The following is a 22468-nucleotide window of genomic DNA, read 5'->3' as shown; positions in this document are numbered from 1 at the left end:
CAATAGATACACCCTGAATCTCTGGCCTCTGCAACAAGGAGAGACAGATTTCAAAGCCATCTTTCATGCCAAACCAGCCTCTGCATACATACATGCTATAATATTGAGGAAATGCTACTCAAAAAAATACTGTTTGAAATGCAGAAGAACCCAAATCAATGCAGTTCATGGTGAAACTATGGCCACTGTAGGCCATTATTAAAGTACCGGCGGTCACTCATCCATACACAAGGCAAAAATTCACATTGAATCTTAAAGCATCCTATGACACATCAAACTGTATTTACTGATGTATGTACTGAAATGTTCTCTCAGAAAAATCTGCATTGGCAAAACTGAACATATCGTCAAAATGCTGTTGAATGAAAAGAAAGGTAATATAGTCAAGCATAATCCCTTGTTAGTTGACGTATGCTTCATGGAATAAGGACACAAGTTCAGTCAACAAAAAATCTAGGTTTTAGAAAGTGTACCAAAAAAATTGTCACACAGACAGCAATAAGACCTTTCTACAAAGATTAATATTTTGGATAAAGAAAATTATCCAGCTAAATCTCTAAAGGGTTTTTTGAAATGTTTTGTTTGATAAGTTCAGAGCTTTGTTTGTGATATCAGTGAGCATTCTTTCACCACGGCATATACAGGTTTTGGTTTAACTAGAAGCAGATAGCAGCAATTTTGTTCCGCTTGATAAATTCTGGGTTTTCTCTGATTCCACCTTAACGTGATGGCCTGTAGGGGAGAACAATTGAGTGACAGGTGGTATAACTCTTACAACAGAATATTTATGTAGTTACCACTTTTTTGTCATTTAGCATTCCTCGCTTCACCTAGAAGTCACTATTTTTCTGCCTTTTTTGCTTTATCCACCTTTCATGGTTCTTCATCCAACATTACAGAATATTGGACCAAGGTTTTTGGCATTTTGCAAAGGTAGCTCACCATTTGTCAGATGCCCGTCTCCCCTAGATAAAATTTAAATTGATCCAATTGAGGAACACCATAGGATCAGTCCCCTAGGTTCCAAGAGCAGTTTTTCCCTCAACTTTGGAGGACAAAGCTTGTGGAACATCACTACAGGTATAGAACCTGCTGATTAGATTAGATTTTAGTGTGTGGCATATACGGAAGGAAGGAGCCTGTTTACAAAACATTATGAGGTCTGCCTCTGTCTTCCTTACCAGAGTTCTCTTCATTGCGTAACTCATAAATCCGTCCATATATTTTTGCAGACCTGGTTCTATATATTCATCAACCTATTTAATTACTGTTGATCACGGCTAATTAATCTCTGGCTTCCAATTTTTGGTTGAAACTTGTTTTCGCACATACTCAACACTGTTAATAGTATATGTATGTTGATGTAACCAAGCCCTCCTGATGAAGGTCACCCCAAAATGCATTGGGGTCTCAAAATTGAAATGGACACGATACATTCAGGAGAATTGTCCAAGCAAATACGAATAAATTTGAGCTGAGAAATATGTTTTCTAAAGAGGAAATGTATTTAATCCATGATCAGGACTAAAGGCACATTTTCAAACATTCCTAAAAACATTATGAAATTAACAAAGCCAAGTGAATTACATTGTATTTGCTCCTCAAAAGAGGGCAAGACTGCATTTGGAGGCACACTGTATTGTGCAGGGCAGCAAGTTTTGCACGTGTTAACCACCCCCTACTTTGCCATATCTTTACATTTAAGAGAAGTGTGAGTGAGAGAAGTGGAAGTTGCTCTGGACTGTGAAACAACAGCAGCAGATTGCAGATTACACTACTGTGTTTGCTGGGAACTTGAGAGGTAATTATCTTGTCTGCGACAGGATAGAAAAGTAGACAAAGCATGTGTAGTTATTGCATATGCATGTTTTAAAGAAACGTAAGATGGGACTGCACAGCATAACTTTAATACATTTTGTCCTTTCTCTCCATTCAAAACATATAGGTATTGAGCATACTACATCAAAAACAGATATATGGAGGATATTGTGGCCTAGTGGGAAAGCATGTGTACTCAAGGGCTCTAAGTGTCCCACCTCTTTAGGCAGGATTCTGAATTTGAGGTAGACTGATGAATTAGCAGCACTGGTTCTAAACGTTTTCTCTGGCTTACTCCCCGTTGGCTAGTACAATTACCCAGCCTGGCTTGGCATTGTAGAGCCTAGTTTTACTTTGTCAATTTTAATCTAAAATAGATATATCTCTGCTCCAGTGCATTGCTATTTTCCATCAACGCTTGCATTTTGGTTTGTATCTCATTGTCATGAGGCTTCTGTAATAGCAAAAGAAATCTGAAATGTGGTCAGGGTCGGGATGGTCTATAGAGCAATCAAGCAGTGCTCTAAGGGATGGTCTGATGGGTCAGTGTGTGGGCCGTTTTTTAGCTGTTTGGGGGCCTGTTTATACTCTAGGAGCCATTTGTTTTTACGGATATTGAAACAATCATTGCGTGGATCAAGCTCAAATCCATGCAGACCTCCAAACCTTGCAAAACACTTATACTGCGTGTCCTCACAAGTTTAAAACTACCACAGTTTGCAGAGTTGGGACTTTTTTTTTTTTTTAGCTAATGGTGTACAGTTTTATTTTGGTGCTGAGGCCTACTTTCTGTCCCAGTCTGACCCTAAATGTCGTGTTGAGAGCATGCCCTCACAGTCAACACAGGTGTGTGCCATCCCAAGTGCGTCTGTACCTAAGGGACTCTTTCCCATCTCTTGGTAGCCTTACGGGTCATGACAGATACCCAACGAAAATAGTAAGGTTCCTTGCCTCACAGGGGAAAAAACCATCTCCAAGTACTCATGGAGCCCCTGTTAGAAATGGCAAATAAACATAAATTGCATCAATATAGGTAGACACTCATTCTTCCTTGTAGTGTGTACTCTTTCGTAAAACGTTTCTATTTATATAGGGGTTGCTGGTCACCATAATCCACGTAATGCGTTGCAAAGAAATACCAAATAATATCTCTGGTCCCATTCAAAATGTGGAATTCAGATATCTTTTCTGTTACTGTATTTCAAGGCCAGCATGTCTCGTATGCATAAAGAAATAACGTTGCAGTCTCAAGGCATCCTCCCAATGTTTATAATCAAGCCAAGACTTTCCCAGTCTAACATATCACAACCAAGAATCACCAGTTCTATGTGGGCCACTCCTCAGTATCAGCCCGGAGAAGCAATCATGCACCGTAACACAAGACGGCTAAAGAGGCTGCCGTAAGTGTCAGGAGTTTGTCAGAAACGCCCACTGAAAAGGGCTGCAGCTGGATCACCAAAGTTTGATTCCGGAATACACTACAGGAAATGAAATAGCTAGGAAGAGATAGCAGTTCGATGCAGAACACCCTTACCACTTCAAACGCCGACTTCAAAGACTCCGGCAAACAGATAGGTTACGCTATTGAATAACCTGCCTCGCTCTGAGTGCGGATGTAGCTTTTACAGTGTTTCTGGGTCAAAAGCAATTCCGGCCACCTAATCCCCACATTAACTGTATGCATGCAGGTGTTCATGGGAGACTGTGCCTTCCATAACATTTTCTCCATAGTAAAGTACCTATCTCCATGTAGAACAGGAGGGCGCTTTCTCGCTTATGTTTCCCACCGTTCTTGCAGTGCGCAGAATAAAGATACCAGCTTGTGGACCCTTAACTGTGATACCAAAGAGTTTGGAGGGGATTGGATGTGTTTGTCTCTGACAACGTTCATAGCTTTCAGACCTCTGCTTGGCTTGAATGTGACAGATATTTATTGTCCTTGCATGGAATTACGTCACTTTTGGGCCTCTGAACGGTCTTGTGGGATGGGGCCTGTGCTGCTTTGGCTGCACAGACCTGTGTTATGCCCTGAATATCCCATGATTCTGGGCAAATAACTTGGGGCCTCATTACAAGGCTGGCAGTCATAGGACCGCCAGCTTCGCAGCTGCGGTCTGACCGCCAGGGCTGTGGCAGTCCAACCGCCACATTACAAGTTTAGTGGGTGTCCCTTCCTAAAGACCACCGTCCCCGCCAGGATCAAAGATCCTGGTGGGGTGATGGCGGTCTTGGTTGTAGTCAGCCAAGGCGCTGCTGAACTCAGTGCCGCCTGGCTGATTACAACCTTTTCTTCCGCCAGCCTTTTCATGCTGGTTTCCCCACCATGAAAAGGCTGGCGAATAACAAGTGCCGGGGGCCACAGAACCCCTGCCCTTCCCATGCCTAAAGCATGGGAAATGCAGGGGTCCCTCTGCCCAGCGCCATCGGAATGCGCACTGTCTGCTTTGTAGAATATGAGCATTCCGAGGGTGCTGGGCAGTCCCCTCTGGCTACGAGGTAGCACTCGGCTCCTTTAAGGGAGCTGAGTGCTTTCTTGTATCACTGTTCCCACTGGTGTGGGAGGCAGGAACACACTATTAAAATGTTCCCAGTGGTCAGCCTGGTCAGACCGGTGGGAACATTGTAATGGGGTGGGGGTGCGACCACTATGATGGTGGAGTCCAGCCCGCAAGTTTGGCGGTCCCAAAAAGGGACCACCAATCTCGTAATGAGGCCCTTAATCTCCAGGTGCCAAAAAATGAATGCGTCCTTGTGTTATATAACTGATGTTCATGTAAAACGCTCCAATAACTTCAAGTCAAGTTTGCGCTATATAAAATCAGGGCATGCTATTCAGTGTGGAGGACTCAATCGTTCTTTTGATTTTGGGCCCCAGTAACTAACTGAAGGGGTCTTTTGTCTGCTTCTCCAAAATGTTTGTACTTGTTTTTTGTTATTTTCCAAGCTTCAAGTAGCTGCACAAATGTGTGCAGCGCACATAAAAAAAAACACAAGCTGAGGCTGTGGGGTTCCTTTAAGATTATGATACATGGGGCCCCCTGAACTGCAGGGCCTGCGGGGGTGACCTTCACTCCCCTGCAAATGGCCGGTTTTTACTGTCTGTCACCGCCAGGTAAAACATGATATTGAAGGTTTTCTGTACAGCTTCATCATGTTTACAGAGCTGTCCATCAGACTTTCAGTTCATTGACAGGACCCACATGCAATGCAAAAGATGTCCCCTGGGTCTTTAGAGATGTATTTACTTGCAGCTCGACTTCAGTGGGTGGCCAGGTAGTTTGCCCGCCTGAACATGGGCAAAACCTGCCACCGCTCCCCTCCCCTCACCCGCTCTATCACCAGGAATCTCTTGGAAGACACTGGATCTCTCTTGTTTGCTCTAAGTCTGTGTTGCCTCCAAATGCATCAACAGAACCCGCGCCCTTACATGCCAGGTCCTTCGATATTCTATGGAATTCCCCTTGACCGGACTACCGAAATTCCTTAACACTTATTCTCCCTCTGCATTGCATAGCTGGCACAACTGCTGTGTTATTACAATCGGAGATTTATTCTTGGAGGGCCAGCTTCTTACATTTGGGCAGCTCCAGGAACAATTTGGCCTACCAGCAGGACAGTTTCTCGTTTACCATCAATTATACAATACTTGTCTACAGTAATGGCGCACTCGGGATGCAGAACCCCCAGTGCATTCCGTACTTCAAACCGTACTTACCATGGGTGAGGGGCCACGACTTATCACGTGGCTATACAAAGCCCTCCGAACCCAAACTGAGATTTCCCTGTCCTCCCTATGCACCAAATGGGAAGACGATCCCAGGAGGGTATTCCATGATAAGGAATGGACACAAGCATTGACCTTTCCTCACAAAGTCTCCAAAAATGCAAGATTTAAAAACATACAATTCCACATTTTGCACCGGGCATACCCTACCCCAGTGCAACTTAACCCACATTTCCCAACAGCGAACCTAACCTACCCTAGATGTCAGGCAGACGCCGCAGACCTGCAACATATGTTATGGTCATGCCCCGCCCTTCACGATTACTGGCAAGGCATTTACATCACCTTGCAGGAGGTTAACGCACTCACAGATTGAAATTCCTGGGAGACCTGTTTAAATGAAGGAAATTTGTTGTTCACATACCATTTGCCAGTTTAGCCCTTTTATTAGCAAAAAGAACACTTGCACTACACTGGAAGGACCCTCAAGCCCTGACACTGAAGGCAATGGAGGGTGTGGTCAAGCAGTTGGAGACTGCGGAGGGCACAGCACTTCACTATGTGGAGGCCTGCCGCATCCGTAGACGTCCCATCTCTCTGGAATGGGATACCTTAATGCTGGAGTTTGTCCAACACACTGCTCCCAGCGACTCTCCCCAAGACTCTCCAGCACCAACACCCACTGCTTGATCCTCTATTACATGTACTTCCTTCAAACCCACTTTACTCTCCCGCCCATGAGCAGTTAATGTGCCCCACTGCCTCCTTAGGTACTCGCAGTCACCTGTGATGCGGGGTCGTCCTGCGTCCTTTATTGGCTCTCCAGAAAAACATGCCTTCACCCCTCAACCCCGTAATGTCACTGTTTTTTCCCCTTCTTGTTCTTGTTATTCTATTGGGGAGACTTACTCGGTTATTGGCTGTACATATGGGCGATATTACTGTCTCTAGTCAATTATCCTTTATTTTCTTGCAAGTAAACGCTACACACTGTTATTTTGATACTCTGTATGTAAAGAAAACCCCAAAAATACAATCTTAAAAAAATAAAAAAAAATAAAAGAAATGATTCCTGAGCTGGAAGATATTTCTAAATTTCTAGGGTGGAGTACTCTTGGTAGGTCAGTAATAACGTACTCTGCCATGCCGACGGAATGTGGTCCGTCTGCTGAACATCTTAATGAGGCCCTTAGTTTCACTGAGTTTTGGTTACTGTGATTCATTTCTTGTGTACTTAGTGCCTTTGAACAGTGGGATATTTACTCACTGTTGTATTTGCAGCTTGTATAAATCATTCAAATGTGATCAAAATTAATTATCTTCCACATGTTGATATAGAATTTATCTATGAGACATTTTCTTTTCTTTCTATATTGTCTTTCTAATCCCCCCTCTTGAAACATTCAATGCCTTGACTAATGTATTAACATATTATTAGTTACCATGGAAAGGTGGGAGATGTGTGACCTGTGACTATCCTTGGCTGTTTGTTACTTACCTGCAAATCATTACTTTGGAACTATTAGTCTAAACCATTGATCTTCAAAGATGTTTTATGACAAGACCCACTGGAGTAAAAAAAATGTACCCTGCTAAAATGTTTAAATGTGAACATTGCATACTACCGGTTGGACTTTTAAATATTTTGTTTGGACATAGGAACTACGCCCAGCAATGCATACAGCACAGGCAGCAGTAGCAGTGTAATCCCTTGCACACACACACTGAATAGGCACAACACAGCCAGACATTCCAGCTTCCCTTACAAGTAAGGAACTGGAACACTATGACTCCTGCAGTGAAAGCTTTCCCTCAAGAAACAGAACAGGTACAGCAAAGGTAGCAGCGGTGGAAGTTTCTCTCAGTTACAGCAAAAGAGCAGCAGTACAAGTTAACATGTACATGACTGAGAGAAAAGATACAGAATGAGCAGTAGAAAGTCAAATGTGGAAATATGGGCTTACTTTATTGGTCAGTGGCCTCCTACTTTTCAAAGATTGTCAACTGTCTCCCAGATTCCCTGCACTTGTCCTCACATTATGTTAGCCAGTCATGATAAAGCATCATCAAGCCCTCATAGACATTTAACCGATGCTAACTGAACCTAAGCCATACTTTGACCAACCAAAAGCAAGGCCCCAGCCACTCTTAGAGGCCCATATCAATCATGAGATATGCTTAGCTACCCTTCAGACAGTCTTCAAGAACCAATATTCCGCCATAATTGAAGCGTGGACCCACTTCTCCGCAACTCTGTAAGTAAATCCCTTCTACTTTGCTTCAGCCCTCCCACATACCTCAGCATGCCCTGAGTGCACCATTTATCATCCTCTATTTGCCCTCAGACTGTGGAGACCCTTAACTAGGCCCAGTAAACCTGTACTTACTTAGACATCCTTTCCTGGCCCTTTCATTCTCTTTCTTGGCCCTAACTGTTCCTTCTTCTGGCCCTTCATTTCCTCTCCTGGCCCTCACAGACACTCAGTTGATTCTCAAATGCCAGACTCCAGTGCCCCTTTAGGCACCTATACTGCCTATTGGAGCCAAGCCTACGGTTCTAAAGAACACTTAGGGCCCTCATTATGAGGCCAGCGGTCATGAGACCGCCAGCCTCGTCGTGGTGGTCCTTCCTCCACGTAGCCACGGTAAGGACCTCTACCTTATGTGTTGTGGGGCTTCGCAGACGTCAAGCCTCCACAACTCCGCCTGGCCCGCCGGTGCAATCGCACTGCTGCAGCCGGCGACGAGCACCTCCAACCTGGCGGCCGGATTACAAGGCTGCAAAGGCATCCCATACCATATTAACACTGGCTGTGTCTTTGATTGTTTCAAAGTATTGCAGAATTTCTGTCTCAATTTCCTGAACCCAAGCCTTATCTTGCAACTTTCCTTTATTGAAATGCCATCTGAATGCAGAACGTGTCTTCCTGATACCTGTTACATGTATCTCAACTAAGAATGGTGTGAAAAGTTATTTGCTCAATGGTTATGGTAGCGAAGACCTCATTCAGTAGATGTTAGGAAGTAATCAAACCTGGCTGCAGATTTATTACTTTTAGAAACACAATAATATTTGCGTAATTTTGAAAATGTATTCCTCCAAGGGTCAGTTAAGTTTAAACTATTCTGATATTCCTGGAGTACTGTAGCTGTTTTAGTTGTACTTTGCTTACGAGTGGCTTTTGCAAATGTACACCCGAGTTTTGGAGAAAATTAAAATCTCCGCCTAAAATCAGTGTACCCTGCAGAAGCATGACAGACTGAAACAATTCCACCAACGCACCTGGGTTGTCTTCAATGGGAGCATAAATCTGTGCAACTGACACTGCTTCACTATCTACCTGACATATAAAATCTGTCCAATTCTAAAACATGGCAACGTCTCAACATTTATCTTGCTTTGTATGAGTTTCCTGAAGTAAGACTATATCGGGGAATGACTTGTTACTCATGCCTTGATTGCCTTTGCTTTACGCTTATTATTTAACCTGTTGACATTAAATGATATAATTTTCAAAGCCTTAATCTCAATTGTATCACTTTTTTCATGATTTTCCTACCTAAAACTACCTGTATCCCATGTATGATCTGTTTTTTCTGTCTGCGCCTGCTATTCATTGGTAGTTAAATCTAAAATAAAAACGTAAAATATGTAAATTGCACTATGCAGAAAGAGTGTCAAATGTGTTAGAATACTCAAGTGACATGACTTATAAAAATGCACATTAAAAAATTACCATAGGAGGTTATGGGGGGCAAACAAATTCTAATAATATTGAAGCTTTGCGAACCAGTGTATCTCCACTGTTGTAGAAAAGTGCAATATGTGAATCAAAGTGTATTGGTGCATGCCAGGACCAACGTGTTCATGTGGTCGGACCATCCTTTACTATGATTATGCTCCCCGCTAAGATATGTTTCTTGTTAAGAATATCCTTTTATTTATGACCTAGGGCCCAAGTAATATACTTGAGTGTCATGCAAAACCTAGCCAATAAAGTACCAGAAAGTATCCTCTGATTTGGTCCACTTCTAATAAGGATGTGATGTCTTCCTTTTTAGGGTCGAGCGCACAAGCTGTCCCTGTTGTAATCTCTCTTTGGGCTTTTAACCACACCCATGTTACACCTGTTACTTTCATTGGTTCGAGGGCTTGCCTTTAAAAATCCGCTTGATTTCATTAGTGAAAGGCATGCACATGTTAAGGCTTTTTCCGGTGTTTAGTCCTCCTCGAGCTCCCCGGCCAACTACTGAAAACATACAAGGCTCCCTGTTTTCAGCCTGGTTTCTGCACTACTTTATCTTTTTATTTTCCACACAGCGCAATTGCGCTGGGTTTTACATAGCGAAATCGCGCATGTTTTTTTCATTATATTTATGTGGCAAGAAAAGTCCGGTTAGGAGTTTACAACGCTAATAGCTCTAACTCGAGCATTACAAATGCATGTTTTTAATGACTTTTATCCCAGACCTTTCCAACTCCCTCCTCCTAACCCACTTCCCATCGATGTCACTCCAATTGTGGCCCTGAATCCATCCCTTTTCCATTTTCAACTGGCACCATGTTCCTGTGCCAGCCTTCCCGCCTGGCCAAAGTCCCCACCCCCTATGATTATCATTTAGAAGAAAAAAATATGTTTTTTGTGCCCATCTGGCCTGTGTGATAGTTCTTCCATTCTTCCAGAAATTCTTGTAACTATTTTATTCTTCCAAACAAACTAAATCGACCTCTATAAAAAACTGTCAATTTGGCAGGCTGGTCAGGACAGGCTGTGCAATAGTCACCTGCGCTCCTACCGAGCAAAGAGGAGCTAACAGCGACTTGAAATCCCTGTGCTGGCTATCTGACTTAATTGTTATATCTGGAAAACAAAATGTAATAGAAAATATCTTTTTCACCTCAAATGATTTTTGCTGAATTGTTTTTTTTTAGAATCTTCTCTTTAATCTGAAAATCTGCAAAGTTCACGGAAAATGTTTGTGGTTATTTGGGATTTGGTGGAGCCCGAAAGGGAACTTGTTTCGCTCGTACAATAGTTAAATCTTTTGTATATCCTGGAAGAAAATTTGTTATCAAATCAATAGCACATGCAGTTGCACATGCTGGGTCCTCTCTGTGCTCAGGGATACCTGTAATCCATAGGCTAGCCCTCCTGGAATGATTTTCCAAATCCTCTTGCTTGCTTTGCACCTCTTTCTCCAGTTTATCACCCACACCAGATGTCTCTAATAATCTGTTCTCACAACTTGAGATCTGCTATTTCATTGCCTCCACCCTGTCGAGCATTTGGGTGATTTTCTCGTCCATCTTAATCTGATGTGCAGACATTTGATTAGCAGTATCTACTTGAGACAGCTTAATCTCTCGAATCTTGCTTATTATTTCCCCTAACATTTTACACATTGTTGTAGGGATTTTGTTTTCCTCACTTACATCATCTGAAAAATTCTCATGCCTATTTTTCCCCACTGAAATTTACCTGGTTTCTTTTGCCTACTCATGTGACCTCTGGATATCAGTGATCTGAGTCCCTGGAATTGGGATATTTTGTGCACTCTGCTTGCCCCCTTTTCAACCACATCTACCACAGATGGTATAGAACCCTTTGCAGTTGTCAAACACATGCTGGTGCTTATGTTGGATGTATTGTGAATGGAAAGAGGGAATAATTCTGCTGTTTTAGAGGCTACAGGTTGTCAAGGGACTAAGAAGGTTTGAGATTCATGATACTGCTCCACACATGTGGTGCTGACTTTAAGATTACCCCACATGCCAGGATTATCCATCTGTCTGTTCACTCCAGAATCACCCACGTTGATCCCTCCCCAGTTCCAGTCAACATTACTCCTAGTGATCTTCCAGATCCTAAAGGGATCCTTGAAGGGAATATGACTCCCACACATTTCCTTCAAAGTTATGTCTGCCTAAATTGTCTTGTGTTGCTTGCTCCCCCTTCCGGATCTCTGACACAGTTACACATACTACTTCACCCCCTCCAGAACATTCTGGTGTTCCTTTTATGTTCACTGATATTGTTTCATTTAGAAGGACTTAAAGTGGAGCTCCACTCTCTGTTCGATGTACCCTTTTTTTTTTTTTTTTTTTTTTTTACAACTCGTGATAGCCAACTGCATTTAGCTACAACCTTAGGGAGCTTAGAGGGCATTATTAACTAAAAATTGTTATAGCAGTTTATATAAAGATCATCATCCTACTGGGTCTGCCAGTCAGTTGTTCTTGTAGGAGGTGTCCCTTTACCCCTACAGCATGACAAGAAAATAAATAAACTTTTCCACTTTTTTTTTTACCATCCACTTAAACTATGAAGGCCTATAGGTTCTCTTGCAATACTTTTTCCTTTATCCCAAAGCGAATTTAATCTTGAGCAGACAAACAGTTTTTCAACATATTCCTTTGGACCAAGGGGTGAGGGAGACAAAAGGGGGAGATCAGCTGTCCTTTCTGTGAAAAATTAAAGAAGACGACCCTTCAATCATGAGGCGTTATCTTGGGATCTGGAATCATCTCAAACTTTTGATTAATTGCCACTGCTGAACCTCAACCGGCCATTGTATTCCACTACGAGGCCCTGAGGCAACCCTCACTGTACTTGGTATTTCAGCCCTTGCACTCCGGAGAGAAATGAAAGCAAGCACCCACTACTGCATCGGGTTCTGAGTTGAGCATCAGGGAATTATGCTGACTTTTACACTCCATGGGTCATTGTAGCTGAGGTCTCATATGAAATATCTGGTGTGAGCATCCTCACCGTCCACGTTTGCATCAACAGCGACTTCCATCTTGCTGTTCTGGCTCGCGGACAGCGGTACAGCTGAAGCAAGGTCAGGAGGACTATTGGCGGCGCCGTACGGGTAGCACCATCCCCTTCCATATATTGAGGGCATTGCTTGTTTTGATTTGGTGTGATTAGCCTCACAAACTCCTCCACAATTCTGGCTATCTCTGGCCCACACACACTGTCCATTTGAGAAGGGAATTAAATTTTTCCTAGATATCGTAACAGAAAGTTTCATTTTATTAAGGACACAGAGGCGAGGATTAGGCTGTTCTTTCTTCACTTTATTTTAGAGCAGTCATTAAAAAAGTATGTAACAAACTGCTTATCCCATAAAACATTGGGAAAAGGAAGTCAAACAATTCATCCAATCAGCCTCCGCGAAGCCAGAGTAAGGTCCTCTGTAGGCAGTCCCTCCACCTCTTTCTTCCTGCGAACACAGCCGCTGATTCCTTAGGTTAGTCTTGTTTGCCCGAATCCATTCCTATGAAAACAGAACTGTGTGAGAGACCATACCCCAAGATGTAGAGAGCATAAAAACAAGTGCATATCATCATAATGCAAAACACGACAGTATTTTAAATCAATCCAAACTGTGTGTCAGCACAAACAAGAAAATACGAGTACTTACATCCCAAAAAAAGTTCAGGACCAGAGGCAAATATTAGGTTGGTTTAAAGCTTGTCCACTACCACAGATGTAATATCGTGGACTGTCCTAAAAAAAAGAATCACTTAAATGTAGAGTCTGAAGATCAATCTGCTGCATTGAGGATGTCTTCAAGAAGAGCAGCCATAGAGAAGGCCTTAGAAGCCATGGACCCTCTGACGGAATATAGACCAAACTTCTTTGTATCTATCCCATCTTCTTGCATCGTCCACTTGACCCATCTTGCAATAGTGGGGGAGTATACTGCCTTATGTGGCTTCATAAGAGCAATGAGAAGTTGTCATTCCCCTGGGGAAGCAAAGCTCTTCAGTCAGTGCTTCGTACGGCTTAGTGGCCTGTACCATGCACAACTTAGGGGCCCCTGTGAATGTGGGATAGGAAATCACACAGGAGTTAGATTTTGTTCTCCTGGAAACATGTAAAGTAACTCCCTCTGGAGTAAAAATCCGTCCTGTGATATTGCGAGCCCTGACATCTGAAACTCTACAGCAGATCATCAGGCATAGTAATGTTGCTACTTTAGCTGACATCTGTTTCTGAGACAAATATTTATTAGAAGGCTAGGGTTTGAACAGGAAAAGGACTTTATTCACATCCCACAAAGTGGAACACCTCAATTCCAGAGGAAGAGAGAGTCAAATACCTCGGATCAATTTACAAACTAGGGGGTGCTGTCCCCCTGGATGGCCATCCACCAGAGATTGACCAGCTGAGACAGCTGAATGGAAGGTATTGATAGGTCTCTACGCCCGAACGTCCGAGGCCAAGGAAACTAGAAAATGGAGAATATTCACAACATTGGGCCCCACGGGATCCAGTTATTGTTGAGTTGAGCACATCAGCCCAGCCACCAAGACCAAGGGGAGTGGTATCTTTTATTTGTGCTGCCGCCCATGCTTTGGAGATTAACAAGGCAGCATCTTGCGAAGGTCCTGTGACTTAGTAGCATTACCGGTAATCCTTCAGGCCATGAGATGTAGAGAACCCTCCAGGACCAGATGATGAGGGTTCCCCAGAGGATCCTTGGGAAGATCTGGAAACTGGGGAAGACAGATTAGAGAATCCCAGGAAAGTTCCATCAGAACGGCAAATTAGACTTGAGATCTCCAAATCGGGGTGATGATTACAAAATCCACCTGCTGCCTCCGGACCAGAGTGTAGGCCCTCATGATCATTGCAAAGGGTGAAATGCATACCTGCTCTCCGACCTCCAATCCTTCAGGAATCCATCCGTTGGCACCGCATTGAGGTCTGGCCTTCAACTGTACTACCTGTTTAGTTGATGGTCCAGGCAGGACACGGAGAGATCAATCAAGAAAGAACCCCACCTGGTCTGCAGACTCTAGAACACTGAAGGATCTAACTTCCAAATACTTCCATCGTAAAGATGACGTGACTGCCAATCGGCTCCCCGGCAGATGCTCCGCAGTTACCGAGATCTGATTCTCCAGACAGTACGTTCAGAAACGTTTGGCCAGATCGGACAGTGTTTTCAAAGAGGTTCCCCTAAAGTGATTCAAATAGCGGACTGCTGCCAGGTTGTCCATTTTGAGGAGGACACAACACTGGGCTTTGTCTTTAGTTTAGCAGCAGACCGCAACAGACACAGCCATCAGTTCCAAGCAGTTAATATGAAGGGAGTGCTCTGCGGAGTACCATTTCTGCCTGTGGAGAAGACCCCGCAATGCACCCCCTAACCACAGCTGCTGGTGTCTGACTCATTCACCAGGTCTGCTTGAAAGCCGAAGATGGCCTGGCTGTTCCAGGCCTCCATGTGGGCTGTCCACCACCTGAGTTCCTCTTTGGCTTCCTCCGACAGGGTCACTAACTGAGAATAGGTCAGGCCTTGGTGGATGTGGGAAATCTTGAGGCGCTGAAAGGCCTGTTGATGCAGCTGGCCCGGAAAGATGGCCTGGTAGATGAGGATAGGAGGCCCACCACCCAGGCTATCTGTCTGCGAGACGTGGTAGGTTTGGAGAGAGTCCGTTTGAGTTTGTGCTTGATTCTGGAAAGCTTGCTGAACAGGAGGCTCAGGGTGGCTTGCACCGAGTCCATTCTGTTCATTGATGACGAAGCTGAGAGACTCCAGGAGAGATACAGTGAGTTGGAGTTGGCAGGTCAGGGTTTTGGGACACTGGCTTACAATAAGAATATCGTCCAGATAGACTTATCATTCTGACGCATCTGGCCAGCAGATGCTCCATCACAGGTTTCACAACCTTGCTAGAGCACCAGCGAGTGGAAGACAGACAAAAGCAATAGTCATAAACTTGAAGGTCTGTGAGCGTCATTGGAATTGAAGGAATCCGTTATGGGGGCAGGTGAGGTGGGGATCATGAGGTAAGCGCTCTTCAGATCGAGACGCACCATCCAGTCGTTCTCATGCTACAGATCCCTGAGGAGCTGAATCCCTTCAATTTTGAAGTGGTGGAAACCAGCCACTAATTGAATTCCTTGAGATTTATGACAGGGCACTACCCGCCGCCCCTCTTATTGACCAAGAAAAGGTTGCTGAGAAAGCCATTGGGGTGGGGTTCTGATTGGAAAATCGCACCTTTGGCTAGGAGGTGCTCAACCTCTGTCTCCACTAGGGAGGACTGGGAGGGAGAGAAGGAGAGAGGATTGGGCCCGCACGGCTGAAAGGGTGCGCCATAGAATTCTATGTGGAAGCCCTTGTCCTTCTCCAGGACCTGGTTCCGTGTCTCCGCCTGAGGCATCAGGAGAATCATCCCCAATCAATGAATCGGGAGACAGAGTCAGGGTTGAAGGGTGGATGCCTTCCCTTGAGGGGCCATGGAGTAAGGGCTCAGCAGACAGGGTTTGGGAATCTAAGAAGGCTTTTTTAAGGCATTCAGAGGCATCTAGCTCCACCCCAGGGTCTCCTGCACGTTTGCGCTTATGTCGGCAGCCGCAGAAGGTAGGGCACGCTGAGCATGAGTTGTAATTGATGGACGGTGCTCCCTAGCGGCCAGAAGAAACGCTCCGCGCAGCAAGAGAAGGAAACTGTCAGAAAGGGTAGTGGGCGCAAAGGAGCGAGCGTTCCCGCGGCTGCGCTAAGTAGGAAAAAACCTAAGTTAATGCACACATAAGCTGGGTATAATACATACAAGCTTGGGTACAATACAAAATAAGCAGAAACAACTCTGAAAGGACTTATTACGGCAAGAATGGCAAAGCAAACAGATCATAAGAGACCGAGATACTCATCTGCAGGCTTCTGGAGGAGTGAAGAAAGAGATGAAGGGCTGTCTGCAGAGGACCTTATCCTGGCATTCGTGGAGGCTGATTGGATGAACTGTTTGATTTCCTTTTCCCGATGTTGTATAGGAAAAGTAGTTTGTTATATACTGTTTTTTAATGGCTGCTGGAAAAATAAAGTGATGGAAGAACAGCCTAATCCTCCCCTCCGGTCCTGACATAAAATCAGGATTTTTTGCTACGCTCCTGCAGTGCCTTTTTACTAGGGTATTAGTTTGTTCATGTGCTTGATAGAAAGGCATGTTGGAAAATCTGCAACCTGTTTCATCAAATGTGAACTTTTCTTTTGCATATCTTCAAAGTTATCTAAGTGCTCTATCTGATCATGCCCCTTATGTGTTGAAATTATCACTCCATGGTGAAGCAATTCCACCTAAAGTATTAACTTAGAAAGTTGAATCTTGTGCATTAATCTTGTGTTAATGTAAGGTGTGTTTTATGAAAGGTTTGTTTTCACCAACCCTCTAAATTCCGTAATTGAAATAGTAACACTATTGTAACGAAAAGTATGTTCTGAAAATATAGCTATAGTCATTGATTTTCATTGTGCACATGACATGACTGCTTGAACAAAAAACTCACAGCACAAAAGCTCTCTCCTCTACTTCGAATCTTCAAGGCTTGCTCGATTTCTTGGCCGGTATCTTAGCTGCCTCCAAATAAGCATGGACGCCTACCAGAGCCCTGGAACAGGGAATACACTGTGGAAGTATCTTTTGGAATGAAAAGCATCCTACGATTCTGAGATGTATTGCAAGTATAGGTGTAATACAGGTGTAACTCTCAGTTAAACACCAAAGCAGAAAGAGATAATATTTGAGCTTTAGTCTGAACTGCATTACATCACATAAAGGTCTTCCACCGGTCAAAAACAAAATGATACATTTTAAGACTGGTCCAAAAGACTGAACTAAAATCACCTCAAATGTGATTTGCTCAGATCTAAGATAATTTGTTGCATTCATTATGATTGGATCTGAACTAATTGGAATACCGGATGATTATTCATCCATAATTTGACTGAGTGGATAAGTCTCAGTCATAAAACTTTGCTTTGGGTCAGAATGGTGTGAGAGCTAAATGGGATGCTCGTATCTGAATTCTTTCACTATGTTGTTGACGTGATATTAAATGTCCTATTATATTGAAGACGAAGAACATGTTTCAGTGATAACTATGTAACAGTATTTGTTCTAGCTGTTGAACAAGATGGGAAACTCATAATTCCTTTGTGAGAAATGTTTAGTCCAGCCTGTGTGCTGTGAGAAAGGATTTTGAAGTAAGAAACAAACTAGGAAATGTAGAATTTTGGCAGAACTGTATGAAATCATTGAAATGACAGCTCGCTTTCTCTGAGAAAATCCAGAATAGTTGCAAACATGAAGGTGTCAGTGGCAAGTACTGGATGCTGAATCCTGTGCGCAAGATGATTCCACCTGAGGACCAATCAAAGGACCATGAATGTTTCTAATTGGCAAGGAACTTTGAAACTTTTAGTCACTCTGCTAGAGCCGGTCTTGATGCGCTAATAATGCCCAGCTTCTCCCTGCCTCTTCTGAATCCCTTTACCTTTCAGCTATCTTCCTATGAATAAAGTCATATTTTATATGCCCCATTCATTTATGCTGTTCAGTACTAATATGCCCAACTAATTCTCAACTGCTGGCTTGTCCTATGTGCAGCCTGTGTTCTGAATTGTCCTGATGCTGCTGTCTACTGATTTTGGGAGAAGGTGAACGCTCTGTCTGATGAAGTATTTCTGTCTGCTATCCCATGAGGAGAGGTATAACTTAATGTGGTTTCTTATTTCCTTTTCAGTTTAGATAATTACATCAGCATATTTTATAGCGAGTAACCCTAATTAGAAGATTTTTTTCAAATTATTTTGTCTTTTCCTTTTGCCTGCATGTGTTATCCCGTTCCCACACATGCACGTCTAAATTTGTGTTAGAAATAAGGATGGCCCAGCCCTGAAATTGATTGTTAAAATTGTATTTTGATGATTTACTGATGTCACCATCATCTGCTTCAAAATCTGAACTTAATGTGCATATTGTGTTTTTGCTAATTTATGTTATTCTTTTGGAGTGTTTAACAGTTTCGATGTTTAGTAGGCTAAGGGCCAGATGCACGCCCTTTGGTATTGTGATTTGCAATTTGCAAATCTTTGCAATTCACAAATTGCGAGTCGCAATACTAAATGCACAACAGTGTAACTCACACTGTTTGTGATTCCCAATGGGCTGGCAAATGATCTACCTCATTAATATTCATGAGGTAGGTCGCAATGGGGTAGGACCCCACTGGGGATGGCCACACTCACAGGGATGGTGGCCTGCTGGGGACAGCAGACCACCACGTCTGTGCCTGCTTTTAAATAAAGCATTTTTTCTTTTTTTTTTTAAATACACCCCATTTTCCTTAAAGGAAAACAGGATGCATTTCAAAAACAAAAATGAAACCACTACCTGCTCTGAAAAAATATTTTCGCATCCATTCACAAAGAGGTGACCCCTTCCCGTTAGCTAATGGGTTAGCACCAGTTTGAAATTGGTGCTAACTGCAATAGTTTTTTCACATTCACTGTCACAAAGCAATCCTACATAGCACTGCGACTCGCAATTAGGAAGGGAACTCCCCTTCCTAATGGCAACTTCTCTTCCAGGGGATCCTCATCAATAGTCATAAACATTGAATATTCCCGCCCTTGTGCGGGGACCCCGAAGCATATATAAAATACACACATATAAAGTATGAAATATGCACGAAAAATATATATATAGCATTTTTTGTAGACCTATCTTTCATACTAAACTCATATATACATGTGTAAAACAGCAATGCAGGCTATAATCATAAACAGGCAAAAATGCTTTATTTCTATGAAGTTGTTTTTTTTTTTTTTATCATTATAAAATTATAATAGAGAATACATATCTACCCAAGCCCCCAAAACTGGGCTTAGGGAAATAAGCAGTAGTAATCACTAGAGAAAAAGAGAAAAAGAGAAAAAGAGAAAAAACTACATTGAAAAACAATGGAGCATTCTTAGCCAATAGGCTGCATGCAGGTTAACACAGGAGAACCATAAAAACTTTGGCACCGTGCCTTTAAGACCCTGAGCACCTCCAGTATCCCACCATGCCTCAGGGGTGAAGGAGAGGTGACAGTTGGTTCACAGTTAGGTCAGTTCTTTTTTCCGGCTTCTTCTGAGAGGATCCTGGAGCATTGAGCTCTCAGTTTTTCTCAGAAAAATACTTTAAAACAGCGTTTTTTCCTGTTTTACTCGACATCTAACATCATTGTCTGAGTTTGGCAGTTTTTTCCTGACAGAAAAATGCCTTCCCTTTTTGTCAAATGCCCTTCTTGTGGGAAGAAGAAGGCCCAGTCAGATCCACACACTCTTTGTAATGTGTGCCTGTCTCAGAGTCACTGCCCTGACACTTGCAAACACTGCAAGAACATGTCAAAGAGGACTCTGAAGGACAGAGAAAAGATCAGGCTTCATGGGCTTCACGAGAGGCAGAAAACATCATCCTCTTCGCTTCCCAGGCAGCCAACAAGCCACTCTCAGGAGAGAATGGCTAGGTCGACGTCAGCAGGTAGGAAAGTACCTGTTTGTTCCCCGTCAACGTCGTCGCTGCCACCATCTCACCGCCATAGATCACCGTCGACGGCGACCTGCCCGACGTCGAAGGATACGGCGTCGAGGGAACATGGCCATCGCAGGGGCATATCTCCGTCGACGGCAGCCCGCCGATCGGTGTCGAGCCATCACCGGCGTGCCCGTTCGCCGCCGAAGGCCTCACGCCCCCGACGTCAAGAGACATGACGTCAAAATCTCCACGGCGGCCAGAGCGTCATCCGCCGTCAGCCGCCCACCGCTCGACGTCGAGGCACACGACGGCGAGCAGGTCGAGGTCCAGAGATCGCCGTTCGACGTCAAGGCACTCAACGTCGAGGCAAGAACAACCGGCGGCACGCCCTTCGACGTCAGCACAAACGTCGACGTCGACACAGGTTTTACCTGTCTCGCAGGGAGTAGACCATCGCCTTCCGCCAGCAGATAAGGCCGCTCCATCTCCAGTGGTCTCCATACGGAGCGATTCATCTCGTTCGAGAGCGGCATCATCGGGGCATGTTTCACCCATCAATTTGTCACCAAGATGGTTGGAGAGCCTTAATAGACCAGCGGCCTCCCCGGATTCGCAGTATTCACGAATGTACTTTCCTACTGCCTCTCTCCCGAGAACACCATCACTGACAGCGCGGGCAGGACGGGCTCGTTCTGCTTCTCGTCAACTGACCACGAGGCCTGGGCGCTCTGTTACAGCGTCTCGCAGCAGGTCACGTTCCCAGCGACGATCTAGGTCGCGATCACGACACAGAAGATCGCCCTCTTGGTCGTCGTTAGGGTCATCCGTCGGACGTAACTCCCCCACCTTAACAGATTCTCCACCAGCTAGAGTCTCACCGGTGGATGACATCACTACTTTTAATGAGGTACTTTTCAGGGGAGCACAGAAGTTAAATATAGAGGTTCCAGAACCATCTACCTCCTCATCAGTCATTTTTGAGACTCTGCAACATAGAGCAGTTTCGAAAAAGCTACTGCCGTTAGTGCCTGGTCTGTTGCAGCCAACCATGGACACTTTTTTAGCACCAGCCATCCTCAAATCTGCTCCGGCTAGGATTTTGAAAAAATATAAAGCGCCTGAACAGGATCCTTTATTCCTAAGAACGGATCCGCCACCGGACTCAGTAATATTGGCCGCAGCCCGAAAAACTCACTCGGTGGCATCATCCTCCACGGTCCCACCAGACAAAGAGAGCAGGCATCTAGACTCTCTGGGGAGAAAAATGTGCGGCACGGCGGCATCTATAATGAAGGTCTCCAGCGCGTCTGCACTCCTGGGCAGGTATGACCGTTCTCTGTGGGACTCTCTCAACAGGTTCACAGAAAAGTTACCTAGGGAAGACAGACAGGACTTCCAAGAGATCCTGCAAGAGGGATGTCTGGTATCCAACCAAGTCATCAGCGCAGCGGCAGATGGGGCAGACTTAGCTGCACATGGGTACGCACATGGAATCTGTGCAAGAAGGTCTTCCTGGCTGAGACTGACTGGTTTAAAACAGGAAGCACAACAGCGCATCCTAAATCTTCCATTTAACGGGAACTCGCTGTTTGGTACCCATACGGATGAAGAAATGGCACGCATGAAGACCGAAGTGGACACCATGAGGGCAGTAGGCCTGGAAAGGAAGAAGGACTTCAGGCGGAGGTATAGGCCTTATGACAGGCGCCCTTTCCAGCAGAGGGTTCAAACCCCTCACTGGTCACAGAGGCCACAGCAAAGGCTGGGACGCCCTCTTTTTCAGGCTCGTAAGGCCACAAGGGAACGAGGGTCAAGTAGACCTCAACAGTCCACACAAAAAGCGCCGGCCAAGCAATGAGATCTCGCTTCCCTCGACACTGTGCACCACTCCGGTGGGGGGGGGAGTATCACAGATTTTCTTCACGAGTGGCACTCTATCACAAAAGACAAATGGGTGCTCAACATTGTCGAAAATGATTACTCTCTTCTTTTCAAACAACCTCCACCGCACTTGCCACCAGCCAAATGCAATCCATCTCATCTCAGCCTACTGCGCAAAGAGGCTCTCACCCTCTTACGAAAGAAGGCAATAGAAAAGGTTCCACTTGCGCACAGAGGAAAGGGGGTTTACTCCCGTTATTTTCTGGTGGCGAAAAAAGGCCGAGAGGGCGTTTTCAGACCGATTCTGGACTTACGGCTTCTGAACAAGTACATAAGAAAACAGAAGTTCAGGATGCTGGCTCTTCACCAGATTTTCGCTCAGCTACATCAGGGAGACTGGATGTGCTCCATCGACCTGCAGGATGCATATTTTCACATCCCGATAGCTCCCAAGCATCGGAAATTCTTGCGCTTCCAGATAGCCTCACAGCACTATCAGTTCAGAGTACTACCATTCGGCCTGAAATCTGCCCCCCGCGTCTTCTCGAAATGTGTGGCAGTGGTAGCGGCACATCTTCGAAAACAAAAAATCTTCATCTACCCATACCTAGACGACTGGCTACTGAAAGCTTCCTCTCCGGATCAGGCGAGAAACCATTGGGACATTGTGCTCAAGGTTTTCGAGTCTCTAGGTCTTCACGTCAACTACCAAAAGTCCACCTTGA

The 22468-nt window shown here is 44.4% G+C and overlaps 1 protein-coding gene across 1 annotated transcript in view; it reads left to right on the top strand.

Moving 5' to 3' along the window:
• Positions 1–22468, top strand: part of LOC138266157 (acyl-CoA dehydrogenase family member 11-like) — a 449188-nt gene that overhangs the window by 83223 nt on the left and 343497 nt on the right. The gene's annotated exons all lie outside the window — the stretch shown is intronic.

The sequence above is a fragment of the Pleurodeles waltl genome, chromosome 11 (genome assembly GCF_031143425.1).
Source record: "Pleurodeles waltl isolate 20211129_DDA chromosome 11, aPleWal1.hap1.20221129, whole genome shotgun sequence".
Lineage (NCBI taxonomy): Eukaryota > Metazoa > Chordata > Amphibia > Caudata > Salamandridae > Pleurodeles > Pleurodeles waltl.
This window is presented reverse-complemented; position numbering and strand designations above follow the sequence as displayed.